Genomic DNA, 14,337 nt, shown 5'->3' with positions numbered 1-14,337 from the left:
TATCTGCAAACCCTCACACATGGCCGCACCCTGCTGCACCTCTCAGTATTTCCTGATGGAATTGTGGCAGCAGACCTACGTCAGATTTGTATAAATTTAGACTCAGCACATTTATTTGCTTTTCATTGTAACATGCTGTCCGGCTTGTGTTGTCCAATAGGCTGCTTCACTTGAAAACAGTAAATTGCCTTGATGGGATTTTGAAACAATCTGTCAAAACATCAGAGCGCTGAGGTCATCCGGGGGTTCAGCAGAACTAAAACAGTGGCACACGCGTAGCCAACCAAACTGTTGACACAAGGACTAATGAAGGAAGCAAAACAATGGGTAGGGGTTTCCTGAACAGAACCATTTTTCCCCCCATATTTCTGGGAGGGATGCTGAGAGGAGGGAGGCAGAGGCTTTGTTTTCCCGTCTTTTCCCCATGGAGTCGACACCATGCGGCTGTCGTCATCAGGGGAGGCTGTGGGGTCACCAGCCTCCCTCTGGCAATGTACCAGTCACACCCAAGGGACCATATGGTCGAGCTTATTACCTCCTGTGTCCATCACACATCACGTCTCTCAGGTCACCAACCTGTTATCTCTGTTAGCAGAGGCTCCACTTGTTGTTATGATATATATTCAAAGTACACATCAATGGCACGGTGCCAGGTTGAAATGTGAAAATCCCCAGGCATCCTAAGGGAGGAGGGGGGAAGACAACTCCATGTGGATATTTCCCTTCCTGTGCACCTTTTGTTCAGTTAGCTGATGTAGTGTGTGCATGCGTATGCATAGCTGTGTGTGTGTGCATATGAGTGTGTGCAAACTTCACTCAACAGCTTTGGGAGTAGAAGGGTGATAGGCATGAGGGGACCTGGGGAGCTGCTGTGGAACTGTAATTGAGTTGAAATGTGGTTGTCAGCAAATCTGTCAGTCCTGATGAGTCCCATTAGTTCTTAGCTCATAAACACAACACAGAGACAAGAGGTATGTCTGTCTGTTATCGGCTTTATAAACTGATATCAGCTTTGTAGTTGTTGTGTTTTTCTTCGGCTTGTCTTTTTTCTCTGAGCCGAGCAGGATGTGCTGGAAATCCAATTTGAAAGAAAACTTCTCATTTAAACTTCTTCTTGGAGGTTTTGAATAGTTATAGCACCAAGAAGCTTTAATTTCAGCATTGATTGAATGAAGTGAAACTGTAGCTTCATTTAGCATTTTGTAATAAGGTTGGCAAGGGATCCTTTTACACCAGCAGTATAAAGATATACCAAATATACAAAGCAGTGCTAAGGGGAAATGGTGTAACCTTGTTTCTCCTGCCCACTACTCCATCCACTGTCACTTTAGCAGGCTCAATCTCTCTCCAGCCAGGTGGCCAAATGTATTCAGCCAGTGATTACAGCTACATTAGGGACGCACAGGAATGTGTATTGATTGACCAAGGACAGAGAGGCAGCCCCTTTTGGAAACCTCAGTGAGCTGCCGTTTTGAATCACCTATCGTCTGTGCAAGCATCTGTGGTGAGCTCCTGGAGTCCCTGTAAGTGTGCGGTGGTAACAGCATACTCCAAAGGCATCTCCTGCTCCCAGGCCCGGCCCAATCCCAAACCCCTCAAATGAGCCCTAAGCTAAAATAAATAAGATCGGAAGGCGGCTCACAGGGCGTCCCGCTCCCCGTCTGCACGCATTACCACCGTACGTTAGTGAGCTGAGCGCTCCATTAGAGAGGGAAGACAAGCGGATGACCTCATCGCGGCAGCAGTGATTTAACGCCAGCCATGCAGAGTAGCGTTCCTCCCCAGCAATTGGGGGCCAGTGATTTGGAGTCTGTGGGAGCGCACTTGATCTTCCCCAAGAGTGGAGCGCCTCCTACGCTTGAACGCTGAGGCCTCCTGCTCCCATCAACCTGAGGAAATGTGTCTCCCCGGCTAGGTCTAGGTTTTACTCAGCCCCTGAGAAATCACTCAACTTATCAGCGGTGAGCTACTGTACCGTCAGGAGCTGGGTTAGTATGTAGGGAGTCTGAGATGTAAACCCCCCTGGCTGCCGTTTGAAAGCTCTCATTGTAATCTGCTAAACTCTTCCCTCTGCTGTGATAGAAGCTTACTAACAACAATGTGAGACATGAGGCGATTATTCTTATATCTGCAAGGACGAGAAGAACCCAGCCAGCAGCAGGTTTGAGCAGCCGTTTCTTATCCTGTTGCTCGACGGTTCTCACCTGCGTCAGCCTCACTTCTCAAACCTGGGAATTAACATCACGTCAGCACAACTGAGGATGAAATATCCATGGCTGGAAGAGTTGTTGCATCGTTGAGTCACAGCTGTAAACAGCGCGTGGTGGGATTCACATAAAACAAAGTTTTCAGACATGTGGTGCTCACTCACAGACCACTGTACTTTACAAGACGTGACTGTGAGAATCACGCCAGTCAAATGACTTCAGTGTATATAAGAATAGAATTTATGAAAAACACAGCCTGAAGCATTTACTTTTGGCTTGTTAGCAATACTAATAAGGCCCCAAAAAAAGAAACGTGTGAATGATGGCATGCTTTGTCACGTCTGTGCTGCGGTGACATCATACCCCCTTTGTCTCAGACAACATATCACGCACATATCAGTCTTCGTACACACACGCAAACACAGTCTGAGAATATGTGGCCCACATTACTTATTGCACACCCTTTGCTTGGACCTCTGCTCTGGGTGTTTTTGCATGTGTGTGTGTGTGTGTGTGTGTACATAAAAAATGTCTGCTGGCTGCAGCCATAGGTGTGTGTTCCTGTTAGGCTGCTGCCGTGTGTCCTGTCTAATTAGCCGCGGCTGTGATGGGTGATATCATGAAGTGCAGCTGAATGCAGCACACAGTAAATGAGTGCTAATCAGAGCGGCCAGATTTCTACCAGCTGCCTCTCTGCAAAACAGAGGTCCTTTATTCCCCAGAAATAAGAAAAACAGAGTGCAACGCAGCCTCTGCCGATTTCTGACATTTGACATATGTGCTCTGATTGCCTCGAGTTGTAGGGTAGTTTTCCTTGTGATTGTTTCCTCCGTAATTCAAGGTTTGTGCATTCGAAACTCCTGGGCTTGTTTTCTCAAAACGAAAACAGAATTGTTGTCAGTCCTCCTTTCCTCCTTCCCTCCCTCTGGCAACAAAAAAAAAGCATTCTAACCTTCCCGAGGATCTCCGTCCGCCACCGAATCTGAAGGCAACTCCAGGCTTTCCTCATGGAAACTTTTACACATCCTGGCAAACTGCCCAGACCCCAGGACTCCGCAAAAACCCTAATGATGATTGAGAGCTCGTCCGCACCGCGCTGAAAACATGCTGAGTCGCTAACATTGGAGTGTGCCGCAAGGCTGGCTCTGGGATCGGAGGGGGGTAGAAGAGAGAGGATTTAGGGGGGTTAAGGGTGTTCATTAAAGTGTCTAATGGGACTCACTAAAGCAGTGCTGCTCCTGTATGTTTAGACAGTATGTATTTGTGTGTATTTGCATGTGTGTGTCTGTGTCTGTGTGTGTGTTGGTAGAGTCAGGGAGATGTGGAAGCACTGCAAGAGCCAGTGACAGCCTGGGCTTTCACAACACTCCACCTCTGACCTGCTGGCCTTTTGGGAGCAGGTCAATCTCCAGCTAATAGTGCAAAGAACGAGAGGCTGTCATGTGGTTAAGTGCAACGTCAAGAACGTAGTCTCCTCCTAGACATAGTGATATTGACAGGTGCAAGAAGAGGGGTGATGGCTTTTCTATTATTTATGATTGCAAAGAGGATGTGGATTTGAATTTTAGATTCTCGTTTCCCCTGCTGCATTCCCATATGGAGAATCTTGTTGCCCGGCAGGTCTTGACTTGATGAGGTATAAGATAAAGTTTGAGCTTGGAGATTAATTGTACAGAATAAAAGTTTGTGCTCTCCAGCTTTGCACTTTAAGTCATTGGCCACTAAGCTAGGGATCAGCAACTACATGTGGGATCATCAATAGTTCAGATTCAAATGTGTCCCTTTAGAGTCAAACACATTTACAGTGCAGAAAGAGCTGCTTTGGCCGTAATACCCCTTATCTGATTTTAGACCTCAGGGACTAAATATGTGGAGGGTGTGTATGACACCAATAAAGTAATGTATACAAGTTTATTAAAACTCACGACTGTGTTTAAGGGTCATCAACCCAATGACCACACACAAACACGAGTCCACTGTGATCTTTTCTTTACTTTCCTTCCACAACACGTGAAACACAAATCCACTTCTATTGCTCAGAAGCTCCAACTCAAAAACCTGCACGGCAGGAAACCGGTCTTGCTCCTCCTGCTCATCCCCTCTCTCTGCCTGGTCCAGCGTGCTACTGCAGGGAAGAGGAGAACAATCGATAAGCAGTCTTCACCTGTGTCAATTAACCCCGGCGCTGCTCCCACAAACCCCTCCCCCCATCTCTCCCGTGCAGCTGAGCCTACAGTGCCTTGCAAAAGTATTCACCCCCCTTGAACTTGAATTTTTATTTATAAAAAATCTTTAACACCACGTATAATTTTCCTTCCACTTCACAGTTATGCGCTACTTTGTGTTGGTCCATCACATGAAATCCAAATAAAATTAATTTAAGTTTGTGCTTGTAACGTGACAAAATGTGTAAAATTTCAAGGAGGACGAATACCTTTGCAAGACACTGTACACGATGCCCCACCACAGCTTATATGATAGATTTGCATAGCACAATCTAATTTTGTTTGTACCCTGTGGAAGCACACCTTTGAAAATGAAGTCACACTTTTTAATTGAGGCCTGATTTGTGAGACTGATACAGATTTTAGAGGGGGAGACTTGACCAAGACTGCTTCAGATTTTGTGAAAAGTTGAGCTAAAATGAAGAAAGACCTTGTCTGTATGTGGTCTGTGCACTTTATTTTCAAAATGATGACAATGCAAAGGCACTCAGCAGGCAGCCCCTGATCCGTCATGCTCTTCTGCATGAGATAGACTCAAGCAGCATCCTCCAATGTTCCAAAAACGAAGCCAATGCAGAAGGGCAAAAAAAAAGCACGTTTTTGAGTGTCCACTTAAAGCTGACTACAAACGCTGAGGAATTTATGTTGGTCCTGTATTAAAATGCTTATTTTTGCAGCAAAATTAAGCATGTTTGCAGCCTTGTACCAAAGCTCATATTTATTCTTACACACACACATATTTTAAAAACACATTAGGCACATTGTAGCTGTTTGTCAGGAGGTCTCAAAGCGACCTCAGCTCCGCCTCTTTGCTTCTATCTAGATTTGTTGACAGGTTGAGTCAGTGTTTCCACTATGGCGGCCATCATAGCTGGGCTTCCAACCATCTCATCCGAAACCAATTGGTGACATCACAGAGACTGTGTCCATGTTTCATCTAATCAATAGCTACACTACACAATGACACCATTTCTGAATCACCCCAAATAATGTTTTTTGCATTATCTGGTCTTTTAAAAATTCTAAATCAGAAAAATGACTGCCCAATACAGATGTATCCATTATGTCAGCCATTGATATGTTGGTCAGACTCAAATTGTAAAAGCAGATAACAGCTGAGTTAGGTTATTTTTTCATGTACTGTATGTTTGCCAGCTAAAAGACAGTGATGGTACCCAGACGTTTCATGGTGCCTCTCAATTAAAGAGGAAGACTCTCTCAGATAAGATCCTCATTATTGTCTTCACACTCTCTGGTTCCTGTTACATCTCTTTACCCTTGTCATATTGGCTGAACTCAAGAGCCTGAAAATTCCTGTTTGTGATCAGGTTTTTTTTTCCAGAGAAACTTAGTAAAGTAGAGAATCTTTAGTCCCAACTGCTTCCAGTTTGGCGAATAATTGGTTGTAAGTGGTTACGTATGACTTCGGCAATTGGGTCACAGTATTAGTGCTTTGATTTTCAGCTTTTTTAATAAAACCATTGGGAAAATTATTAGTTTTGATAAGTGCAGCTAGATGAATCTGTGAGAATTCAATCCATTCATTACCGCAGCGCTCAAGCTTTTATGTGTGCATGTGCGAGCCAGAAGCTCTGGTCTGGTTTCAGTCGCTCCGTCATAATATCCACAGTCACTGAGGAAGAATGTGTCTGCTGAGAAACTGTGCTAAATTATCTAAACAAATTGGGTTTCCTTTGTGTCTGGGATCTGATACACCCACATGTAGATGTGAGACTATGATTCTGATTTTTAATGAGTTTCCTGTTTGTTTCGCTCAATCGTCAAAAATGTGTGGTGCAGGTCTGCTCCTGTAAACTGTAATAGTTTGTTCGTTATTCTTCAGTCAAATTTAAAATCACAGAGCACAGTAAAGCCATAAGATGCATGCTTCCTTCCCCCATTCAAGGCCTCTTCATTAAAGCTATAGCCCCTCTGTTCACCATACGTCATGTATTTCTTACAGTTTCTCCTGATGCAGCACTTTGCAGGCTCGGTTAATGTGGCTCACATTCTGAGGTTTAAGAAACACGCGTTGAAAAGCCACCGAGCCACACGGATCACAGCAGGTCAGGACTCAGACAGGGCCTGTGGCTTGGCTGGGATCTTCTTGTGTACATCTGTGATTATAGAGCTACCACCTCATGCCAGACACACTCATTACTGAATCATTATACACCATATGTCAGTGGTGTTGACTGCTTTGACAGGATGATCACTAAGAGAGCCTTATTTCTTACAAAGCTTTGAGGTATGTATCTTCGCCTTGGTGAAGTTTAGTCAAAAGGTCTTTATGGCACAAACAGGACTTTGGTCCCTTCAGTCGAACATTCCGTAATAACCGCAAACGCTACACCAAAACCCTAAAATTCTGTTCCTCTGGGGAGATAACTGATGTTTCTGCAAACACAGAGGAGTTACAGAAACCATAAATCTGAAATGAATCTTGGATATTTCCTGCTGGCATTGAAAATATGAGCACATGGAAAACTAATAGAATCCAGCCACATACAAAACCCCAAACAAGCACATATGATTTGCAAGATTTTTGGACACTCTAAAAGGGACATCAGGGGTCAGGATGAGCCGTTGGACATCCTCTCTGGAGCTTGTGGGGTGCCACGCTTGAGAACACTTAAATAGTCACAGACAGTTAAATGTGGTTCAAATAACAGAAGAACCTCACTGAGATCCTGACCCCCTGGCAGTTGCATTGTTTTCGGGGTAGTATTTTGGGGATGTAAATACAGGCGTCATCGGTAAACAGGAGCAGGTCTGTGTCCCAGAGCACTTAATAACAGCTCCCCATCTGAAACCTGTTAGCCCAGTGAAATAGAATCCTGTAGTGACGGATGTCAACAGAGGAGTCTGATCCAGCCGGGTGGGATGGGGAAAGCCGTTGGGTTTTGCAACTCTTGGCAAAGTTTGCCGTCTCTTCCATGTGCAGATATCTCTGAAGGAAGGGAGTAGAGAGAGGGGAGGAGGGAGAGCAAAGATGGAAAGTATAAGAGAGAGTAAAATACAGAGACTGATATAAGCTTTGAAAGAGTTTGAGTCGCAGTAGAATCTGACACAAGGCTATAAACGTAATGCAGATGTCCCCTTTTTGAGTGTGACAGTCCATTGACTACATAAAATGCAACTATCAAAACAGTGAATCTGTCTAAAGTGGTTAAAATCATGTCGTTCTCCATCTCTCTTTTCAAAAACAAACTTAAAAAGAGAATCTGTCTTCTTTTTCAGTTTTGTATCTGCGGTCATCGCTCATTGGCCTAAATAAAAGGGACAGCCACCAGTCATGAGACTTATTTTAGTGTTTCGAGAGTTTGGGGTCAGGAGATTCTCATCATGTCCTCACATCCAGGAATATTCAGCGAGCATGAGAGAAAGCAGGTCAGCCATAGAAATGAAGGAGACAGACAGACAGATAGACTTTGAGAAAGAGAGGAAAATCTGAGGTGGAAGAAAGTAGCATGCGATCTTGGTGATTTTCCCTGGCAGCTTCTCCCACTGCCCCTGTTCTCCTCACACACACACACACACACACACATGGGGACACTCTGTGCTCCTTTTACAGCTTGAACTGTTAAAACTTAAACACTAAAAGTCAAAAGGAAGATAAACACTGGCAAAGTTCAAGATCACGTTTTCTTCCTCTCCCACCAGCGGCCGCTCGCAGTGCAGAGACTAACCAAGCAGTGGGTGAACGGGTTTACTTCAGGGGAGGGAATGATCATAACCGCTGAACTGTTAGTGTCCTACTGCTGACATACAACCCATGGCTGTTATAAACCTCAACGGGTCCCCCGACTCTCCTGATCGTACTCAGCTGAGCTCAAATCCTCTCAAAACAACAAACTAACAAATAGAGAAAAGCTGAAATGCTCACTAAGTGTTTTTTATGGTGAGATAAAATGATGAACGCGTACACACACCTCAAATTAATATCTCTTCCTTAAGACAGGCCAGGGTGCTTTTAACCAAGAGCTGAGCTGTGTTCGGATCCTTTAAGGTAGTTCAGGTCAATCTTTAAGCAGCTTACATCCACTCCTGTTATTTAACTACGCAGTATATTACCTCATCTCTTTTTACAACATACAGGAATATGTTGATGTAAGCATAAACCAGGGCATTTAAGTATCCATTAATATATGTGCTTACCATCATAGCACATTATTCAAATAAAACAGATTTGGAAAAATATGTATATTTTATTATTTTCTACAAACTCTGTTTGGGTAATTATATATATAATATTAACCAAGTATTTAATATTATTTTTTATCCACTTGTCAGATCTCAAAGCTTAACTTTTTGTGAGGTTTTTTTTCTCCTTGTATTTTATTATTACCATAATTACAACTGTTGTTTTTATTTTCCTTGGCTTGTGATTCCTTTATTGAGAGGATTCAGTGTAGCGGTGCAACGGATCATCGTTGATCCGTGATCCGTACGGATGCCTCTCCACGGTTCGGCACGGACGTGGTCCGCGGATCGGTTGATGAAAAAAGTTGCGCGTGTTCAGGTAATGACCGCATGTTCAATCCACACTCACTCGTTAAGCGCAGCAGTAGTCATGGCAAGTGAAGGAGCAGAGGAACTTGAAAAAACCTCCTGCATCTCTTAAGTCACATGTATTGGAGCATTTTGGTTTCCCTGTGAAATACAGTGAATGCTGAATGTGATTGAGCCACGTTATGAAATTCCGTTGCGCACCCACTAGACCAGAGGCTGTCAATACGCGGGCCACGGGCCGCACCTGGCCGCCTATATGTGGTCGCCGAACTGTTATTCCTTCACTCTGTGTTTTGGTCGGGTCACAGTGTGTTTACCAGGACTTGTCTCCATGCCAACGATACGCAGACAGGCTGTTACTGGGTCACTTAGAATCCAATGCTGCGAGTGCAATTTTTAACTTTCACTTTCGTTTATGGAGCAGTTCGCATATTGGCACTTTGCCAGCTGTAGGACCCTAGCATAAAACGTGTGTTCCAAGTTTGCAGCTCAAAGAAAAGTGGACGGTGAAAATCAGCAAATGAAAGAAGAATGGAGTGAAACTTTTGAAGTTCCTCTGCTCCTTCACTTGCCATGCCATGAAATACAGTGAATGAGGCAGGACTGGGTCCACAGAGAGGGTGCTTTGCACATGCAGTACATTTTGAGTTGAATCTTGTTTTTATTTAATGGGCAAAGTGTTTTACAAAATAAATAGAGGGACAAAGTTATATTTATCTTGTCTTCTTTCTTTTTTTTGCTGATCCGAAAAATGATCCGTGACTCAAAACCGTGATCCGATCCGAACCGTGAGTTTTTTTGATCCGTTGCACCCCTAGTTCAGTGGATAGTAGGAAACCTGAAGAGAGAGTGTGGAGTGACCTGCAGGAAAGGGTCCAGATTTAAACCACTGAGTTCTTTTTCCAGCCTTCTAATCAAACATTATCCCGCTTATTACCCGGCTACTAACTTAAAATACAAACATGTTGTCAAAACATTGATTGAAGATTATTTTATTGATTTTTTAAAAATAGTACCAGTGATTCCTCGTCAGTGATCGTCCCATGGTGATGGATTCTTCTCTGCCTGTTGTGGTGGATTGAACATGAAACTGTCCTCATTCAGTTCTCCTTCTTCTCTGAGCTCTGTGGTTCACACACCTTTAAAAAGAAACTAATGTCACAACTTTGAACCCTGCTGCTATCATCACCACCACTCATGGGTTAACTTTCTTTGTAGAGATAGCTAACCTAAAGTTTCTCTCACCTGCTCCACTCCTTCATCATATTGATGGACAGGATCCAAGATGTAAACATCCTTAGCCTGTTGATTTAGCATGCTAACAAAAGCTATCGGTTTAGCCACATTGTTTACCAATATGATGCTAACGAAAGCTAACATTTCCCCCTCACCTTACGGTCTATGGTGTCAACAAGCAGAAGCTAAATGTGTCTGAACTCTTTTCCTTTGGATTCATTTGACATGACGTGTGATCAGTTTGACTCTGGTATTGCTCATGTTAGTGAAAGTTAATAACCGTCGTCAAGGGGTCTGGACCAATCAGAATCAATATTCTTACACGGCCGGGAGATCTATAAGACAGCCGGGTATTAAGTCATTACATTTGACTCCAGCTGATTACACTGTGCTATCAATGACTTGCTAGCTGTCACTGGTTAATACAACATCTAAGTTATTGACAAGAAATCAAAACAACTATATTCCACCTGTTATTAGTGTACTCAATGTTAACGTGAACTATAGGAGGTTTTTATTAGAAAAGGCATTCTTTGTTTTAATGTTGCTACTAGTTTTTTATTAGCATTCTGACAGGATGAGGGGGAGTGGGAGGCAATTGTGGACCACGGGGGGAAGAGGTTCTTAAAGTTATTCCAAATGGAATAATCACTAAAATCACAAGCGATCAGATGGATAGGGATAAATAAATAAAATACAAGGTCAATACAGAGAGGTTCCTTTAATTAAACAAGGCTTTACAAAGATAAGGGAAAAAACTAGACCACTGCTGCCGAGCAACTGACAGAAAACCAAAGTGTCTGGAAACCCAAGAACACTCCTTAACTCTAACTCAGGGGCTATGAGAGACGCCGTCAAAGAGAACTAAAAGACTGTTGAATAAGAGAGAGGGGGCAAAACGCAAGAACGGTCTTTTAATGTTTAGGCAACAAACAACACAAAGAACATATAAGAGATCCACTCAGTAACTCAGAGAGAGAGCTGAGTCAGCACAGAGCACTGGAGTCAAAGAGTCTATATAAACTTCACACACCTGCTCCAGATCAGGGGCAATCGGGCTCACACACCTGACTGTGCTCTGGGATGACTCCTTCACTACACACAATGTGGCCAACATGAGTGCCCCTCACACATTCCTTACTTTCTTATGCATTAATTATTATATATTGAACATCAATGATATTAATAACATTGAACATATAAAAACGTACTCAGAAAGTAGTTCAATGTTTTTACACACTGATATATAAAACACACACATCTGTTAGATGACTTCAATCCCTCTGACCTTTTAGTACCTGAAGACAAGACAATTCTTTCTGCTCACGCTTGAATTGGAAATCTTGGCTTCTAAGCCCTGCGTGAATGAGAAAGTCCCGTACATTTTAATTAAATCCATTAGATTTACTGCATCCTGGAGTAAAAGAGGAGGCTTTTATTTCTGTTAAGGTAGTTATGAAGCAGATTCAGTCCCTTAACCCCAGCGACTGTAAAGTCTGTGTGATTTGAAACATTAAAACAGAAGCAGGTGAAAATGTGGTTCTATGATTTGTAGGTGACAGCAAATGTTTCTGTCTCTTTCACACAGCCTGCCTTTACTGAAAACAATACACTGTCCAGATGGATGGAGGTCTGTGTGTGTGTTAAAATCAAAGCGAGAAAGGCCGAGGGCGTCGGGGAAAAGTGGAACATTTGCCAAAAGCTGCTATGAACTTCCCCTGACTGGTCAACTTGAATAAGTCCACGACTTGACCTGAGGCGACCTCCTCCTCTGTGTCTTTGAATCCTCTCGGGTGCTGAAGATTTAATGTTGTAAGGAAATCCTTGGGGTCAACAGACAGAGCTTAAATCTGATCAAACTCTGCTTCAGCACAGAGTCAGGTTGCTCCAGCTCAGCTGGATGTTTTAGAGGCCCTGGGAACCCAAATCAACAAAAACGTTCTACCTATGATATTTCAGACCATATGTAAATACTAAAAACTATGTAACAATATTAGAACTCAACTTTAATCCAATTTTAAAATATGTTCAATTACATTTTTTAACACGTTTTCACACTGGGTTTTAAGGGGGCTGGTTTAACCTGATATGTATAACATAATAAATATCCAACCAATCAGAAATGAAACACTGAGTCACGGGACCGGTTCACTAACTTTCCCCAGGAATGGTTCGTTAACTTTCCTCAGGACCGGTCCACTAACTTTCACCACGACCGGTTTGCTAACTTTCCCCAGGACCGGTCCACTAACTGTCCCCAGGACCGGTCCACTAACTGTCCCAAGGACTGGTCCACTAACTTTCCCCAGGACCGGTTTCCTAACTTTCCCCAGGAATGGTTTGCTAACCTTCCTCAGGACCGGTCCACCAACTTTCACCACGACCCGTTTAATAACTTTCCCCAGGACCGGTTCACTAACTGTCCTCAGGACTGGTCCACTAACTTTCCCCAGGACTGGTCCACTAACTGTCCCCAGGACTGGTCCACTAACTTTCCCCAGGACCGATCCACTAACTGTCCCCAGGACTGGTCCACTAACTTTCCCCAGGACCGGTTCACTAACTGTCCCCAGGACCTGTTCACTAACTGTCCCCAGGACCGGCTCACTAGCTCTCCCCAGGAGCGGTTCACTAACTTTCCTTAGGACCGGTTTGCTAACTTTCCCCAGGACCGGTTCCTTACTTTCCCCAGGACCGGTTCCTTACTTTCCCCAGGACCGGTCCACTAACTGTCCCCAGGACCGGTTCACTAACTTTCCCAAACAGCTCAGAGTTTAGACAAACTGCTCCGTCTGACACCCGGAGCCGAGCTCCTCTGTATGCACATACTACACTTCAGCCTCCTCTGCTCTGGGCGTCCCATGGTCCTGATCCCCCGGAGACTACGGAGTGATAAAACTAATAAATGATAGAAGTCCTGATTCTGAAGTATTTTGTGACTCAGCACTCAGAGACCATTGTAAATGAATCATTTTCAGATTCTGGAGTTTTTATGTCTTTAGATTCAGAGTCAGACGGTTCAAACATGCAGGCTGTGAACTCTCTCTTGTTCTGTCAACAATCAAAGTGTTAGGCCACGCCCACACAGTCCTGAGAAATGCTCTGACCTGTAAAAGAAGCTGTTTTTGAACAGAGTTTTTTCAGAGTTCTTGATGTTTATTTTCACTCTGATTTTCATTGAAGCTTGATTACACATTACATTTTGATATTCTATTTGAATTTTAAATATTCAATTTACGTTTCCAAGGCCTTAAAGAAGAGAGGCCATACTCGTGTGTTCAACCTGAGATTTTTCACATTTAGCTTCTGCTAGTATCTTTTAGTGCCTTTTCTGGAACTTGAGCCAATAACAGGCCTCTTCCAGCTCTTCGACAGGTTTGATCAGAGTGTGTTTTCTTAAGAAGGAAAACAACCCATAAGAGACAAGAGGTGCCAGTTTGAGGAAGAGAGCTGCACTGGAGGATCTAAATTTGCTGCAGTTCAACTTCTTATATAGAAAAAAAAGAGGAACATGGTTTCCTAAACAGTTAACAAACTGAGCCAATTGTTTTAAACAGTTTTAGCTTGAAGATTAAATGAACACAGACAGGTTAACCCAAGGCCAGGATGTGCAGATACACACAGACAAGCAGTCATGCACATTTAAAAACAGGAAGAAGCCTCACTCAGCCATCTATCTGTGATGGATGGTGAACAATAAAGCTTGCACTGAGGTAAGCCTTTTTGGACACGCAGCACCCAGCGCCTCTGTGTATAAATAAAAGAACACAATTGTGAATCCCACGTACCAACTGACAGGCAACAGGTGATTTAAAGAAGCACAATACAAATGCAGCCATAAATCCTACTCTACGCTGGTGCACGGCCAAATTCTCACTCAGATGACTGTGACCCACCAAACTATGATTGTTTCAATATGCTCGTATTTTCTTCATCTGTGCCATTTGCAGAACCATTGAACTCCCCAGCCGTCTGCATCAGCCTCGGCTGGAGCATACGTTTCTAATTCTGAATCAATCACTGCAAGTTTATCAGATGGCTGAGTTATTTTACCATAAACCCACGAGTAATGAGCCGTACAAAGGGTCTGAATCTGTCTCCTTTCATATCTCAATCTCAGAGATGTGTGCATTTTGTAGTTTACTTTAAAGTCTTTG

The 14,337-nt window shown here is 43.4% G+C and overlaps 1 protein-coding gene across 1 annotated transcript in view; it reads left to right on the top strand.

Moving 5' to 3' along the window:
- The window catches only part of LOC117822367 (nuclear factor of activated T-cells, cytoplasmic 1-like), a 77,698-nt gene that overhangs the window by 46,943 nt on the left and 16,418 nt on the right, over positions 1 to 14,337 (top strand). The window lies entirely within an intron of this gene.

This window comes from Notolabrus celidotus, chromosome 12, assembly GCF_009762535.1.
Source record: "Notolabrus celidotus isolate fNotCel1 chromosome 12, fNotCel1.pri, whole genome shotgun sequence".
Classification (NCBI taxonomy): domain Eukaryota; kingdom Metazoa; phylum Chordata; class Actinopteri; order Labriformes; family Labridae; genus Notolabrus; species Notolabrus celidotus.
The sequence above is the reverse complement of the archived record's forward strand: the minus strand, read 5'-3'. Positions and strand labels throughout refer to the sequence as shown.